Below are 14,657 nucleotides of genomic sequence, written 5' to 3'. Positions count from 1 at the left end.
AAATTCGATTCATGATATCGCAACTTTGTGATTATTAAATTTTAGTAAAGTTTACTGAAGTTGAAATGAGATCCTAAATGGCATGGTATTTAATACCACCTGCAATCATAAGCTTGTTTTAGTTTGTTGAAATATTTTCAACATAAATATCTTTGGCTCAACCACTTTTATGATGAGACAAGTAAGATACAATCTCTTTATTTTGAAAGGGCCAGGGTTTTTACTATGTATGAGCAGGTTACCAGAAATGTGATGGGAAGAACCATTAGCATTATTTTCTCCAATGTTTATAGAAAAACAATACTTTCTCCTTTTTTCTAATAAAAACGTCATGGATATTAAATTCCGTCTTTAGTGACCAAGATTCTATGTTTCAGCCATGGCAGGTTTGTTACTTGATGCTGTTGCTTCTTGGAAGACAGTCAAATACACCAAAAACGTTTGAGAACACACAATAGAAACTACGGCCCGACATGGCCAAGTGTGTTAAGGCGGGCGACTCGTAATCTGAGGGTCGCGAGTTCACATCCCCGTCGTGCCAAACATGCTCGCTCTTTCAGCCGTGGGAGCGTTATAATGTGACAGTCAATCCCACTATTTGTTGGTAAAAAAGTAGCCCAAGAGTTGGCGGTGAGTGGTGATGACTAGCTGCCTTCCCTCTAGTCTTACACTGCTAAATTAGGGACGGCTAGCACAGATAGCCCTCGAGTAGCTTTGTGCGAAATTCTAAAAACAAACAAAAGTAAACAATAGAAACTTTCGTACTAGTTGTTCTGACTACCAACTGTAGCTAATATACAGCTTTGTGATAAGATGATGATTTGTCCTGCAGTATATATTACTTTTGAACTTTAAAACACCATTTTACATTAAGTTTACAGAAGATTGTTAGAGAAAATACTGGTTAAAGCAGTATGACCGCATACTTTGTCAGAGAAAGCTCATTTTACAATTAAATAACGTTATTGCTAGCTTGGTAGTCTGTACAAAAGTGTTATACAATGGTATTTATTAGCTAAACATCCGCTTCGTTAGTGCATTCTGTATTGACGAAACACAAGACGTGTGGTATTCGCAAACTTATCCTTATTTTAATATGTCGCCAAACTTCAGGATTCAAATAATATCTTGTACTAGTTAAGATTAATAGTTGCTGGCATTTTAATAATATACACCATATTAGAATAAACGATATGTAAGAGAAATTCATCATTCTTTTAACTGTTTGGCCTCACATGCAACAGTCAATCGCCGGCTTTCATCTTATTTGAATTACGTTTTTGATAAAATGTAAGAAACAAATATAAACTTATGAAAACTAAGATACGCTGGAAAATAAAGAAACAAACATCACTTTTTTTTCTGCTTCTTTATTTAGGGAGTCTTTTTCTTTAATTTGGTCCGGTATAAATTATTGGTCTACATTTACTACACCTATCCGTGGTGGGGTCAGCTTACTGGTTGGCTATTGGCATTGTCATCAGTACCCACGTATGCCATTTATCTTTTTATTATCACACCTGGTACTGTCAAAGAAGTAAGGATAAGTTATATTGATAACAATTTTTAATACTGTAATTACGTTTGTTATAAATTTGAAGAATTATATTTAACACATTTTGGAAAGTAATCTCTAATGTTGCACATCGTAGTGAATGTAAACGAAGGCTTCATGTGAGAACGGGATGTTTAGTAATGCGGTTTCACGTTTTTTATGATGAAACTATAGGAAAGACATTTCCACTACGGTTAACTTATGATCAACTATGACGTCTATTGTGAATAACTAATTTAATTACAGAAAAAAGAAGATGTGTCATAGTAGTTCCCCAATAACAATTATACTAAATCTCAAGATTTATAATAAATTCTTCAGTCATCCGCGTTTTGAAGATGCCTCAAGTACTGCGTATTTGAGGATTGTTTAAATAACTGAATATTAAGCATTATTAGTAGTTATAACTTTTTTATCCTAACTTTACATACGTCAACACAAGGCTAAGCGTTAATTATATCACAGACATTTAAAACTATAGTCATTACCCCTGAATTGCTTACATTTTATGCTAATATTTCTTAAATTATCCTTCTGCTTTAAAAATGTTCATGTTTGGCTTGTTCCGTTTATAAGCTCCCTTCAATTCTGCACGTTGGGCAGATTTTGTTTAGCAATGTCACCCTCAAATAATTTGTGTGATTGGGAGGGGTAGAACTAGACCACATACACTATCGGCATATATTTAAACAAGCTGTGTTATTGTTCTAAGGATTTCCTATAATTCATCGTCACTATTCTTTATACCATGAAAATGTTTGATAATAGGTATATGTTTTTTAAATAAATTTACTTTTCTGTTTTTTAAGTTTTATTTTAATGACACTTTTGTTCTAAATAATTTTATAACAGCCACTGTCACAAAAACTTGTATGTATTAGTGATTTATAAGTTTTGGTGCGATCTAATATTATTTTTAATATAGCGATGCAAGCAGTTGTTCAGACCAGATATTAAACTCCACACAGAAGTAGAAATATAGAATCATACTTGTTTACTGAAAGTGACTGCCGAGAGAATTGACCACCTACAACTAACTCCTGGATAATCAGGAAATTTATAAAATTGGCTATTAATACCGCAGTTTATGTACATGCAAGTTTTTAAATAAATTAACTTTGAAGTATCATTAATATCGTTAAAGAGTGGTATGCGAAACAAGAAATATATGATTGTAGCATAGCATAAACTCGAAATATCACTACTCTTGGCATTAAACACGTAAAACATATATCTAAGACTAAATAAAACAATATATTACAAGGTAAAGTAAATAGGTTGATGTGGTGACTATGTGAAATAATTTTAATTTACAATTGATTAAAATAAGTATAACATGAAATTCTAATTTACTAAATTACCATTAGATTTAAGTGAAAATGATTTATGTATTGAAAAGGAGTAATTTGCAAGTAATTCATTTGGTGGAAAATGAAGTCTTATTTTTTAAAAAGTGTGAAAACCATGGCAAAACATTAAAATATTTAATAATCTTCATGCGTTTGAGAACTATGGTGGCTGTAAAGCCTCCTGTTTCAGCATTTCTAAACGAAAATTAAAAATGCTAGCATACGAACATATGAAACTATCAACAGAAGTCCAAAACTAATGTTATCTCCTCCACTAGACTAAAAATAAACGAATCCATTTACCATATCTGTATTGCTAATTTTCTATCATTGTTTTCGGGTATTCTGATTTTGAACTACTCCTTAAAGAAAGTGAAGATGAGCTTTAAATAACAGTACAGCGGTAAGTCTGCAGATAGGTCAGTGTGGCTTAGCTATAAGAAAAACACACGCTCTTATCATCCATTTTATTTTAAATTACTTACTCTATTTCATGTGGCCTGGCATGGCCAAGTGTGTTAAGGCGTTCGACTCGTATCCCGGTCGCACCAAACATGCTCGCTCTTTCAGCCGTGGAAAGTAACGGTCAATCCCACTATTCGTTGGTAAAAGAGTAGCCCAAGAGTTGGCGGTGGGTAGTGATTACTAGCTGCCTTCCCTCTAGTCTTACACTGCTAAATTAGAGATGGTTAGCGCAGATAGCCCTCGAGTAGCTTTGCGGAAAATTCAAAAACAAACAAACTATTTAATGTGTTTGTGTACGTATATACATTATTCTGTTTTAACTTTAACTATGTATTAATTACACTTTTAGTGTACATTATTAGAAATAATTGACAGAATTAGTTTACACCGAAATGTCCGAATACTAAATGTATTTTCATGTTTAACAGCTATTCTTATTACTTACGCATACATATATATTATTCTACTTTAACTTTAACTACGTACAATTTTACTTGTTGTGCTATATCACTTTTTCTTTATATAATTATAGATAAGTGATAAAATTTGTTTACAGCGAAATGTTTGAATATTGAATATATTTTCATGTTTAGGAATTATTCTTATACTTTTTTTAAGGAGCTATTTATGTATAAAGCTTGAATACAGTTTTTGTGCAAATCTTCGTACCGAACGTCATTAGTTCGAAGATGAGGAACCTTAGATCATAAATTTAAATAGACGTTGACGGTTAAAACTGTTTTTACCCTTTATTTTAAATAATCTGTTTTGGTGGATATGGTTTTAATATGACCTTACACTTTTACCTTAATTTTTTAACAAACTTCTTAATAGTATATTTTATTCAGATGTTACTGTAATAATGCATAGAATCTCTTATTATGGTGAACCGTAGAATTTGAATTCATTAAAAATATCTGATCGAGCTGATAGCTTACCTGACTATGAATCTGCAGATATTACGTTTGTCTACAGTTATCTCTCATAACTATGGGCCATAGATGCGTTATAAGTATGACAGTCTGATAAGAGTACCCCAGGAGTTAGATGTGAGTACTGGTAACTAGCTGCCTTTCATCTAGTCCATCAGCTCAAAATCAGAGACAGCTAATGCAGATAGCCCTTGAGTGGTTTTGCGCGAATATCCACAAATCAAATAAAATAATTTGTCAATTGTACACAAATACATAATAGTGTATAATCTAAACAGTAGATGTAAATGTTTTTAGAATATGTTAATTAATGATAGAATAGGCCATGTATTAAAGAAATATATATTTGACTTAAAGTCTGCCGTCACAAGAACTCGTAATAAAATTAGAGTATTAAGTTTGCAATTCGCTAAGAGATCGAAAAAGAGAAAAATGAACAAAGTAGCGAAAGAGTTCGGGTTATAGAATTTTTATCATTTCGTGTCAAGACTTCTTGAACTTACGTGTTTTTTCTGACATCATGAATAAACAAAATAGATAACATTTTGTTCTTCGATCTCAATGATTTTATATTAGACAAACTTTTATCTCGTCTTTAACTTGCAGAAGAATATATATAAAGTTTAAAAAATAGTGATTGACTAAGTGTTCCCACTTATCACACATCTCTACAACTATTGTGAAAATGTATGCTATTATTTTTTGAAATGTAAAGTAAACCGCCTGTGTTTTAAATCATTTCTTGCTTGTTCAATCCATTGTTTCTATTGGTCGATATATCGTATTCTACCTCAGAAGAATTACAATAATTCAGTAAAGTTGAAATAAATTCATGTATAATTTAAGATTTTAGCCTTCAGTTGTTAAAACGTCACCAATTCAGTAATCTATGGAACAACTCAATTTTACTCTTATTCAAGGTGAGTTACAAACAACTCTCTCTCTGAATCAGAACAAGTAATCACTAATATCTCATTTAGAGCATTTTAAAGTGCAAATCACACTGCCATGACAAAGTTTCAATTTCAGGGAAATTTTCAATCATACCTTTCTCAACAAGATACTCTTTTGTTGGGGGAATAGGGAAATAATTCGTTCTAAGACTTTTCTTCTACTTAACCATCTTATATTTGCAAAATCAGTAAGATCATCAAAAATACAGTCACTGCTTTTCTTCAAAGACTCAACAAACTGTCGATGGATGAGAGAACTTCCACTTCTAATATAATTCACAATTTTTACAACAATGTCCGTCAAATGTTTCGATTCATCACTTTTAGACATCTGAGCACATAATTTTTCCTGATGCAAAAATGCAATGAAAAGATGGCAGCGTGGACTTCATATTACTTTCAATTAAATGCTGCTTCAAAAGAGAAACAAATACTAATTTCGCCCCAGTCATGGCAGAAGTACCGTCTATTATGACAGAAACCAATTTTTAAAACCCAAATTGAAATGTTTTGATATTTCAACACATTTTTCAAATATGTTTTTTCCACATGTTCGATCTCGTAATCCACAAAGGCTAAGCATTTCTTCACTCACTTGAAGATCTGAAGTTACATATCGAATCCAGAATATCAACAGTGGAGTGTTTGTTTGTTTGTTTGTTTTTGAATTTCGCACAAAGCTACTCGAGGGCTATCTGTGCTAGCCGTCCCTGATTTAGCAGTGTAAGACTAGAGAGAAGGCAGCTAGTAATCACCACCCACCGTCAACTCTTAGGCTACTCTCTTACCAACGAATAGTGGGATTGAGTGTCACATTATAACGCCCCCACGGCTGAAAGGGCAAGCATGTTTGGCGCGATTGGGATGCGAACCCGCGACCCGCAGATTACGAGTCGCACGCCTTAACGCGCTTGGCCATGCCGGGCCGCAGTGTAGTGTTACTAACATCTGTTAACTCACCTAGTACTAAAGAAAAATACAAATAGTCTTTTAGTTGTTCAAGCAACTGATTTTCTATGTCTTTCGCTAACTCTAGCACTCTGTGTAAAACTAATACGCCATGCAACGGATCATTAGGCCATAGTTTCATCAACAACAATTATTTTTTGAATCATAATTCTCTAGTGGTCATAATTCTCAATAACTACAATCAATATTTCTTTTACTAGTTCAGCATCAGAAAATGATTTATTTTTTTGAGCTAGAATCCAAACTACTTTATAGCAAACTAACGTAACTAGTTGTATCGATGATAAAAATCTTTTTAGGCCTCCCTTTTTTTTCATGAAGTTGTACTTTCAGACGGCTAATTTTATTCATACGATTTTTGTTATCAACTGGAAATTTTGCTTCAAATTCGTTGTAAAAATTGTTAAAGTGTTGCTTAAGATTGTATACTTTATTATTCCTAAAAACTTTGTTACACAAAAGACACACTGGCTTCTTATTTGTTTCAATCATTACAAATTTCAAATCTCAACTTTCATTAAATTCTCCTTTTCACGTGTTTCCAGTCACGCGCCATTCTCTTTACGGCAGCAATGCCAGAATCAGTTAAATTGTCTTTATTTTCTCAGTGTTCACCATCATCTGCATTCTTTTATTTTCGAATTATCCACTTATCCATATTATGGGATTGAAAACAAAATATATTTAAATAATTGAAAGTTGCACAATAAAATATGTTCGCAAGCGTATGCAAAACAACGCACACTCGATAACAAACATCTAAACCAGACTGACGTTACAAAATAAGCGGAGTCTGTGGCGGTAATGAAGCGCTCGACACTAGAGATGACGTGAGGCAGTGCGGTTGCTGATTATCAAATTTGCGATAAAAAATAACTAATAGTAAAGGTTGACTTCTAAACTCGAGCTGGCCACATGTGGCCAGTGACCAGTGGCCATGGAGTTGCCCATTTCTGCGCTATCTATAGCAGGTTAAGATCAACAAAAATACATTAATGGTATTGAAGATTTGCACAAGAAGAAACACTCAGACTCAGTTCCCGTTAAATATGGTGAATTGTTTTTCCTTCTGAGTTCCATCATGAAGTACGTTAAAAATACATTTACACAAATTCAAATGAATACATCTGCTTTAAGTTTGTAAGTATAGACTGCCCTTAAGGAGAACCAAAGTTATAATGTGCTGGTCACGTCTAAATGAAAAATGTGGAAGAACTGTCCATCTGAACTTCTATCATCCTGCCTTTACGATATATGGCTCATATAAGGGTTTTCAGACTGACTTTCACGTGTTTCAATAGCTGTTAATACGGTCTGCAAAACATATTATGCAATAGGCCCTGTATCTTGATATCGTGTGCACCTAAGTGGTGTGGACGTCCATTGGAAGCCGGAAGTAAACAAACATGACCTTCATTCAATACTGACGCGTGCCGAGGGCATTGACCTGCTTCAGGTTTGTATAATGTGTTGTAAAGTATTAACTTAGTATTTACGTCTTTCATAAGTCACCAACATCAAGGGCATGTTGTTAGATAATATAATATGATTACGTCATCAACTTCAGCGGGCGTGAAATTGTATAAGACTGAGTAACTGTATCTCAGAACGGCTGGTATGGGTATTAACACTTTTATTAATGAGCAGAGGACAATGTTTCGACTTTCTCAGCCGTTTTGAGATACATTTTTATTTCAAGTGGGTTTCTCGTCATCAAGACATGAGTAACTGTACTTTATTTCAATATGATAAATAAAATATTTGTTTTCTTATCTTCTACATCACGTAAAGCATTCTGATAATGTCTTCAGTTTAAAAGCATTTATTTTTCATACAATAAGGATCTTTATATTTGTGTATATAAAATAAACGCAGTTTTTTCTTATGGGATTTGTCTAGTTTCATCTAAAACATATATTATGTATGAAATGATTAATAGAAATCACCTCAAAAAAAATTATATAAACCTTTATTAAGCATAATGCAATAAGAAGTTTGATACTTGTGTACATACAAGTATATTTTGCATTATATTGTTCCCTGTTACAAACAAAGCAGTTACAGGGAACAGACAGTAAGTCTTAGGGACTTACATAAAAAAGTATATCTAGCAGAGGAATTTTTTACATTAAATCGTCTTCTGTAACAAATTTTAACACGTGCATAATTATCTTTATTGTACGTCTATACAAAATGTGTAGTAAAAACATTTTACATTGAATTACCCTGTAACAGAGTATAAACAATACATCATGAATATCTTTATCAGATGTAAACTGGGACAATATTTTTTGTATGGATACATGTCTATCACTGTTTAATCATAATATTTACATTTAGCTATTTTTACAGAAGTAGTCAGATAACTTTTAAATAAGCTCATCACTCTCAATGAACACAATGTTACTTAAGTTCTTAAAATAATGTATAATCAGTTTACCAAACTTAATTTGAAAAACTTCTAATATATTATTTTTATCCACTTGAGTTAGAGCAGACCTCAGATATAACCAGATACTTTCATCATTATCTAACATTGCATGATCTAATATGCATGATTAGTTTAACTGAGATCATCAATTTCAAAGCTTCAGCAATTCATTTTTCTGGGTTTTGTATGTACTTTGAATAACAAGCTTTTAATATTAGATATAATGTTTGATTTTGTTTTGTCTAAGTATGAATCAATACAACATCACATAACCTACGAATCAGTCTTTTTCAAAGATATAAAACTTCACATATTTTATTTAATGCTATTTTGTTCTGTAAATGCGATAGGTACATATAATTCATCGCATAAAACACTCATAATACATTTACAGTGATCCAGAATAAAGGCTTCAGAATTTCAGTTGCTGATTGTATCAGTCATTTAACTTCCTTGCATTTAACATTCTCTAGTAGGATGTAATGTGTTATTTTTATAGTCTTTATATTGATGAATTTGTATCTAAGTTCCTCATTACATAGTATAATTGCAATATACCAGTCACTTCCCTGTGTAATTATATGAGAATATTCTGATGATTCATCCCACCAGAAAAAGGCGTGATGATGCACAATTCTGCATTATATTTAGAAACAGCATGTATTGGTCACAATTAATAATAACGGACTATATATAAAACAGTAATATTCAATGAAGATTAAAGTTATCTTTGTGATGTTGATGTAAAAAAGGGTGAATGTTCTCATCAGTATATATAAGTTACGAATAACAAATGTGTGCGTAATTACACAAAAATAGTATTGGTCTTGATGGCTTGCACGATAATTATAGGCATAGTTGTGTAAGCCCACACGCAACCAGTTACATGGGAATAAAAAATAATTTTGACTTCACTGATCCATTGTTATTATCCAAAACAGATGAGGATTCAAACAGAAGATAATGAAGATGAAAACTAATATGCTTCCGAAAACAATGATTTTATTTAAACATAAGAAATTTAAAGGCTCTTTTTTAAGTACTACGCATACTAAAAAAGAGAAGATGTGAGTGCACGTATAATTAGAAACTGATAAAAGGCTAAGCTAGACATATATTGTTCAGTAAATTATAAGCAAAGATGTTCTCCTAAATATTATATTGGTGTATCTTGAAGTTTTGTTAACACTTGTTTCAGTATATTTTATACTTGAGAATGATATTTTACTTATATATATATACTAAAATAACAAGTGCATTAGGCTATAATTAAAAGCGTTTTAATATAAGTAACACTGATTTGTATAATTTTTAATTAAAAAGATAAGTTATGTTACTGCAACAGTTTCAAATTCTATGCGTGGAAATATATACTTTTAAACTTATTTAACAATCAACAACTGATTTCGTGTGTCATTTAGGCAAACAGTCAGTAAAACAGCTGAAAGAGAGAACAAGTATTCTACATTACATGAACTTCATTACCTGCACCACCTAGCGGCATGACCAATTAGTCAAGTAAGTAGGAAGCACTTACAGCATGTAATTACAGTTTCGTAGGTATGATCTGAAAACAACACCAGTTCTATAAAACCTTGAAAATAATTACATAATGCTCACATATACAATTTAAGGGTTTTCAAAAAACCTCCAGTGTATATATTACAGCCTGGAAAAAGCATACTAAGTTCATATACATACATATAAATACATACAGAATACATATATATAAAAAATATAAATACATAGTATTTTCGGTTTTCTGACAATTACACATGCTATATAAAGGCTTGAAAATTTACCTAGATTTAATCTCACTACTGAAAGTGAAATACTGTGAGCAACAACGAGAGCTCCTGAGGAATAAAATGTATTTTCAACAACAGTGAAGCAAAATGGAAAAGAGTTAACATTAGATTAATTGTTTAAAACTGAGATCCCAACTTTACAAATGCCTGTAGGTAACAGTCGTTGTAAGATCACTAATATTAGGGCTGATAATTTTAAAAATGGTCAGCGCTAATAATAAAGAATAACGATTACAATATCTTCTGTGCTAACTGATATTCCAGGTTGGCACGTCTCGGAAAGCCTCCTAATCATAAATATAATAGTAATCAATGGAGATAAAAACCGGCGTTACTAATGGTAGAAAGATAATGACAATGACCATCACACCCCTTACTGTCAGAGTGATCAACGATTATAAATGGTCATCATAACTTAAAACGTTTGGTTTAACTGAGTTACGGAAATAATCTGAAAATCTAATTAGAGTACTAAAGAATTAGACGAGTTAGCCCATGAATTCCAAACACACACACATATGCGATATTTGATTATGATCCATTCCCCAGAAAATAAGCGTTAATTTCAAAGGTGAATTCTTTATATTATTTGATCTTGTATTATCTGCACTATTTGGATTTGAGAATGATCGTATAATATCACAACTCACTATAGCTCCACATACTGTTAATATGAATGGGGTATTTCATTCATTTTGTGTTTACTCTGATATTGTGACACCTTGTTTTGTTGGTGCTGACGCATATGTGCCACTGTTACAAATCATTCTAGTTAATGGTAAGGATAGAGACGTGATTACTAAAATGTTTACAAAATTTCATTACAGACCTGTATCTGAAAATAAAGATATATCAAACTATTGAGATAGATATAAAAGATGAGTCAGCGTATACTATTTTGACATAGGAGTGTTATTATATTTCACTTGTATCGCCGCCACGAGAGTACCTTACTATAATAAGACGTATTACAATTACCATATTTTGCAGGTATCCAATGACAGTAAAGACATGGTTTGGAAGATGTCTTAAGCAATCTATGTCATTCAACCATATTTTTTCTGAAAAAGAGAGCAATAGTTTTATGAAAACAAGTTCTTAAATTTAACATTAGATGTCGCTGATGATGGAAAACAACATGCAAAAGAATGGACTCGAGAGCTGACAGATTGCTCTACCTCATAAAGGGAAGAGATACAATCACTATAACCAAGAAATGTTCTGTCAGTGTACAGATTTATTTTTACTTCCTCTTACATAAACTGTGATTGAAGAGAGTTAGTGAACAAAATATTATTCTCTGTCATTAGAGAGTGAGAGTGGACCCATCAAATTTAATATATCAGAATCAGGAGATTTATACATTGATCCAGCTCAAATGTATTTACATGTAAACGCAAAGTTTGTTAAAAGTAATGGAATGGACATAAAAAAAGATGAAGATAAGTCTGCTCCTGTTAGTCTGTTAGTTCTTCATTCTCTATTTTCTCAAGTCCACATACACTTAAAAGACAAACTCGTTTCTTCGTGTCACAATCTCTATTCTTATAAGGCCTACACGGAAACATTACTGAGATGCAAAGGAGAAGCCATCTGACTGCATTTATGTGGGTAAAGGGCATCACAGCAGGTAGTTTTGGTAATTTTACATTTAATGAAGATAAAGATAGAATCAAAGACTAATACCTAAATATCCGAGATAATCAGATTGTTGACATGGTTGGCTCTACATTCAGATATTGTTTTGCAAAAAAAAAAATTCTTTGCTCTAAAACTATGCCTCGTATGAAATGAAGATGGATTTTATATTATACCAAGTAATGACTCAGATTTCGAAATTCTTCTAAAACGTTACAAAAGTAAAAATCAGTCCTTCAGTCGTTCTGTAAGACGCAAAAGCCTTTCACAAAGGAACTACTATATGTCCTTTGAAGTACAAATAGTGAAAATCACTTTCAATTCCTCAAGGAAACTTACAAGTATCTATTGATAATGCATTTTAGGTAAAGAACCTATACGTCTTGTTAAATGATGTGCTGCTAATAACGCATCTGTAATAAACTATTCTATCATGAGAACACAGGAGCATAGTTTGGGGTGACAAGAAAGCAATTGCAACAGATGTGTTTACATACCTACTGTATGCAGCCACGATTAGGTACAAAAGGCAACCAACTTGAGAACACTTACAACTAAAGCAAGGAATAAATTATACTAAGTTCAATTCTACATCAAAGATATACATTTTATTATCAATGATTAACGTATGAAGGCTTATGATGAATGAAAAATAATAACATCGATTACATTAAAGTTTACACTTTCAGTGACTTGCATTCGTTTCATAATATTTCTAACTTTATCAGAATTAATTATACAACTTTAATGACTTTTGCATTACACATCATATTTCCATCTGGCAATATTACCAACGAAAGGAGAGGAGCAGTTACAACTTACATGGAGTTAGTATAGTGCAAGTCATGCCATATAGATAAACTGTCATTTTCTGTCTATATATCTCAATAACTTAGCCAAATAAACTAGAACATCTGGAAAACCTGGAGCAACGATGAAGCTAGGACAATTTGATGTTTGGGACAACCAACCAACCATTTCTGGGCCAGAGACATAACTTTTTATATGGTATTACAGCATAATCCATTCAAACTCGTAGGGGTAGACTTTGAGGTGATTATTCCAGGAAATAGAGTGGACCCCTTTTTTAGTGATTGGTGCTAAGTAACCTAAGACTGGACGTAAAAGGTTACGGGAAAGGTTACTTGTGTATACAATTGCTCATCATTTCTGGTGTATCTTGTATGAACATCGTTTTAAGTAGATTACATTTTTTGTTACATCGTTGGTACTTTGTGGACATATTCACATCCGTGAACACACTTGTTTTGACTGACACAACTGTCTAGTTAGAATAACCTTTTTCTAGAATCCTTTCGCTTCTCATTAGAATGCAGAAGGTGTTTAATACAATGTGAATTGTTCTAGACAGGTGTTTTTAACGTTCGCCTTTCGTCAGCAGTACTTGGGTCACGTGGTAATCACAGAAAATTAAAACCTCTTCCAAAGAAATTAAAATTATATAAAAATTATCCATTGCCAAAAATAGTAAAAGATATCCATGCATTGTTAGGTTTTTAGGGCTTTTACAGAAGATTCATTCCTTATTTTGCAATGTTAGCCAAATCTTTAACAGAATTGACTAAGATAAGATATGTTTTTTCACTAGACAAGCAAAAGGCAAAATGCTTTTGATTGTTTGTTTGTTTTTCGTATAGCAAAGCCACATAGGGCTATCTGCTCAGCCCACCGAGAGGAATCGAACCCCTTATTTTAGCGTTGTAAATCCGGAGACATACCGCTGTACTAGCGGGGGGCAAATGCTTTTGAAAACTTAAGACATACACTATTGAAAACTCCAATTTTGAGTTACACAGACTGCGCTAAGTAATTTATTCCAAGCACAGGCTTTGTAGTAGGTGTATTATTTCAGTTAGATAAGAATGGAAAGGAACACCCTATTGCTTTTTAAGGTAGTCAGTTAGGAAAACTAAAATTAATTATTTAGTAATGGAATAGCAATTATTAGCTGTGGTTCAGTACTGAAACATTTCGTTGTCCATATGGTAGAACATTTATCGTTATTACCGACCATGCACCTTTACGATTGTTAATGACATTGAAAGACCCGTTGTCTAGATTAGTTAGATTGTCTTTACTATTACAGAATGATGATTTTTGAAGTTAGACATCGATCAGGTAGATAATGCTCTATCATAGATGACTTAAGTAGAATTAGGGTGGAAGATGCTGAAAAGAAATAAAACCATGTCATTAATCTGTTAAAGGAAGTAAAAACTGAATTAGACAACTATGAAGGTCATTAGGAAAAGACCTAATGAAAGGAGAAGAATTAGAAGTTGAATATATATAAATGAGCAAGACGTAAGTGTATTAGAAATACTTCTAATTGGAAATTTTGAGAAAAGGTTAGTAAAAAGTAATTACTATACAAGGGATGATTAGATTTAACTGGATTTAATATCACAACAGGAAGGACTCGATATATTCGATTGTTCGAAAAATAATGTCGGGTTTTAAATTTTAATTTTAATGAAAAATAAAGAGAAATTCAAAAGTAACTTTATTAATCAGAATAGGAACCTAGTGAATCTAT

At 32.4% G+C, this 14,657-nt stretch overlaps 1 long non-coding RNA gene across 1 annotated transcript; it reads left to right on the top strand.

Annotated features, from left to right (window-relative positions):
- The first annotated feature begins 7,485 nt into the window (after positions 1 to 7,485).
- LOC143224128 (uncharacterized) lies at positions 7,486 to 11,852 on the top strand. The gene is made up of 3 exons (XR_013013228.1): positions 7,486 to 7,679; positions 10,076 to 10,172; positions 11,453 to 11,852. It is a non-coding gene; the product is annotated as an uncharacterized LOC143224128 (long non-coding RNA).
- Positions 11,853 to 14,657: the final 2,805 nt, after the last annotated feature.

The sequence above is a fragment of the Tachypleus tridentatus genome, chromosome 8 (genome assembly GCF_004210375.1).
Source record: "Tachypleus tridentatus isolate NWPU-2018 chromosome 8, ASM421037v1, whole genome shotgun sequence".
Taxonomy (NCBI): domain Eukaryota; kingdom Metazoa; phylum Arthropoda; class Merostomata; order Xiphosura; family Limulidae; genus Tachypleus; species Tachypleus tridentatus.
This window is presented reverse-complemented; position numbering and strand designations above follow the sequence as displayed.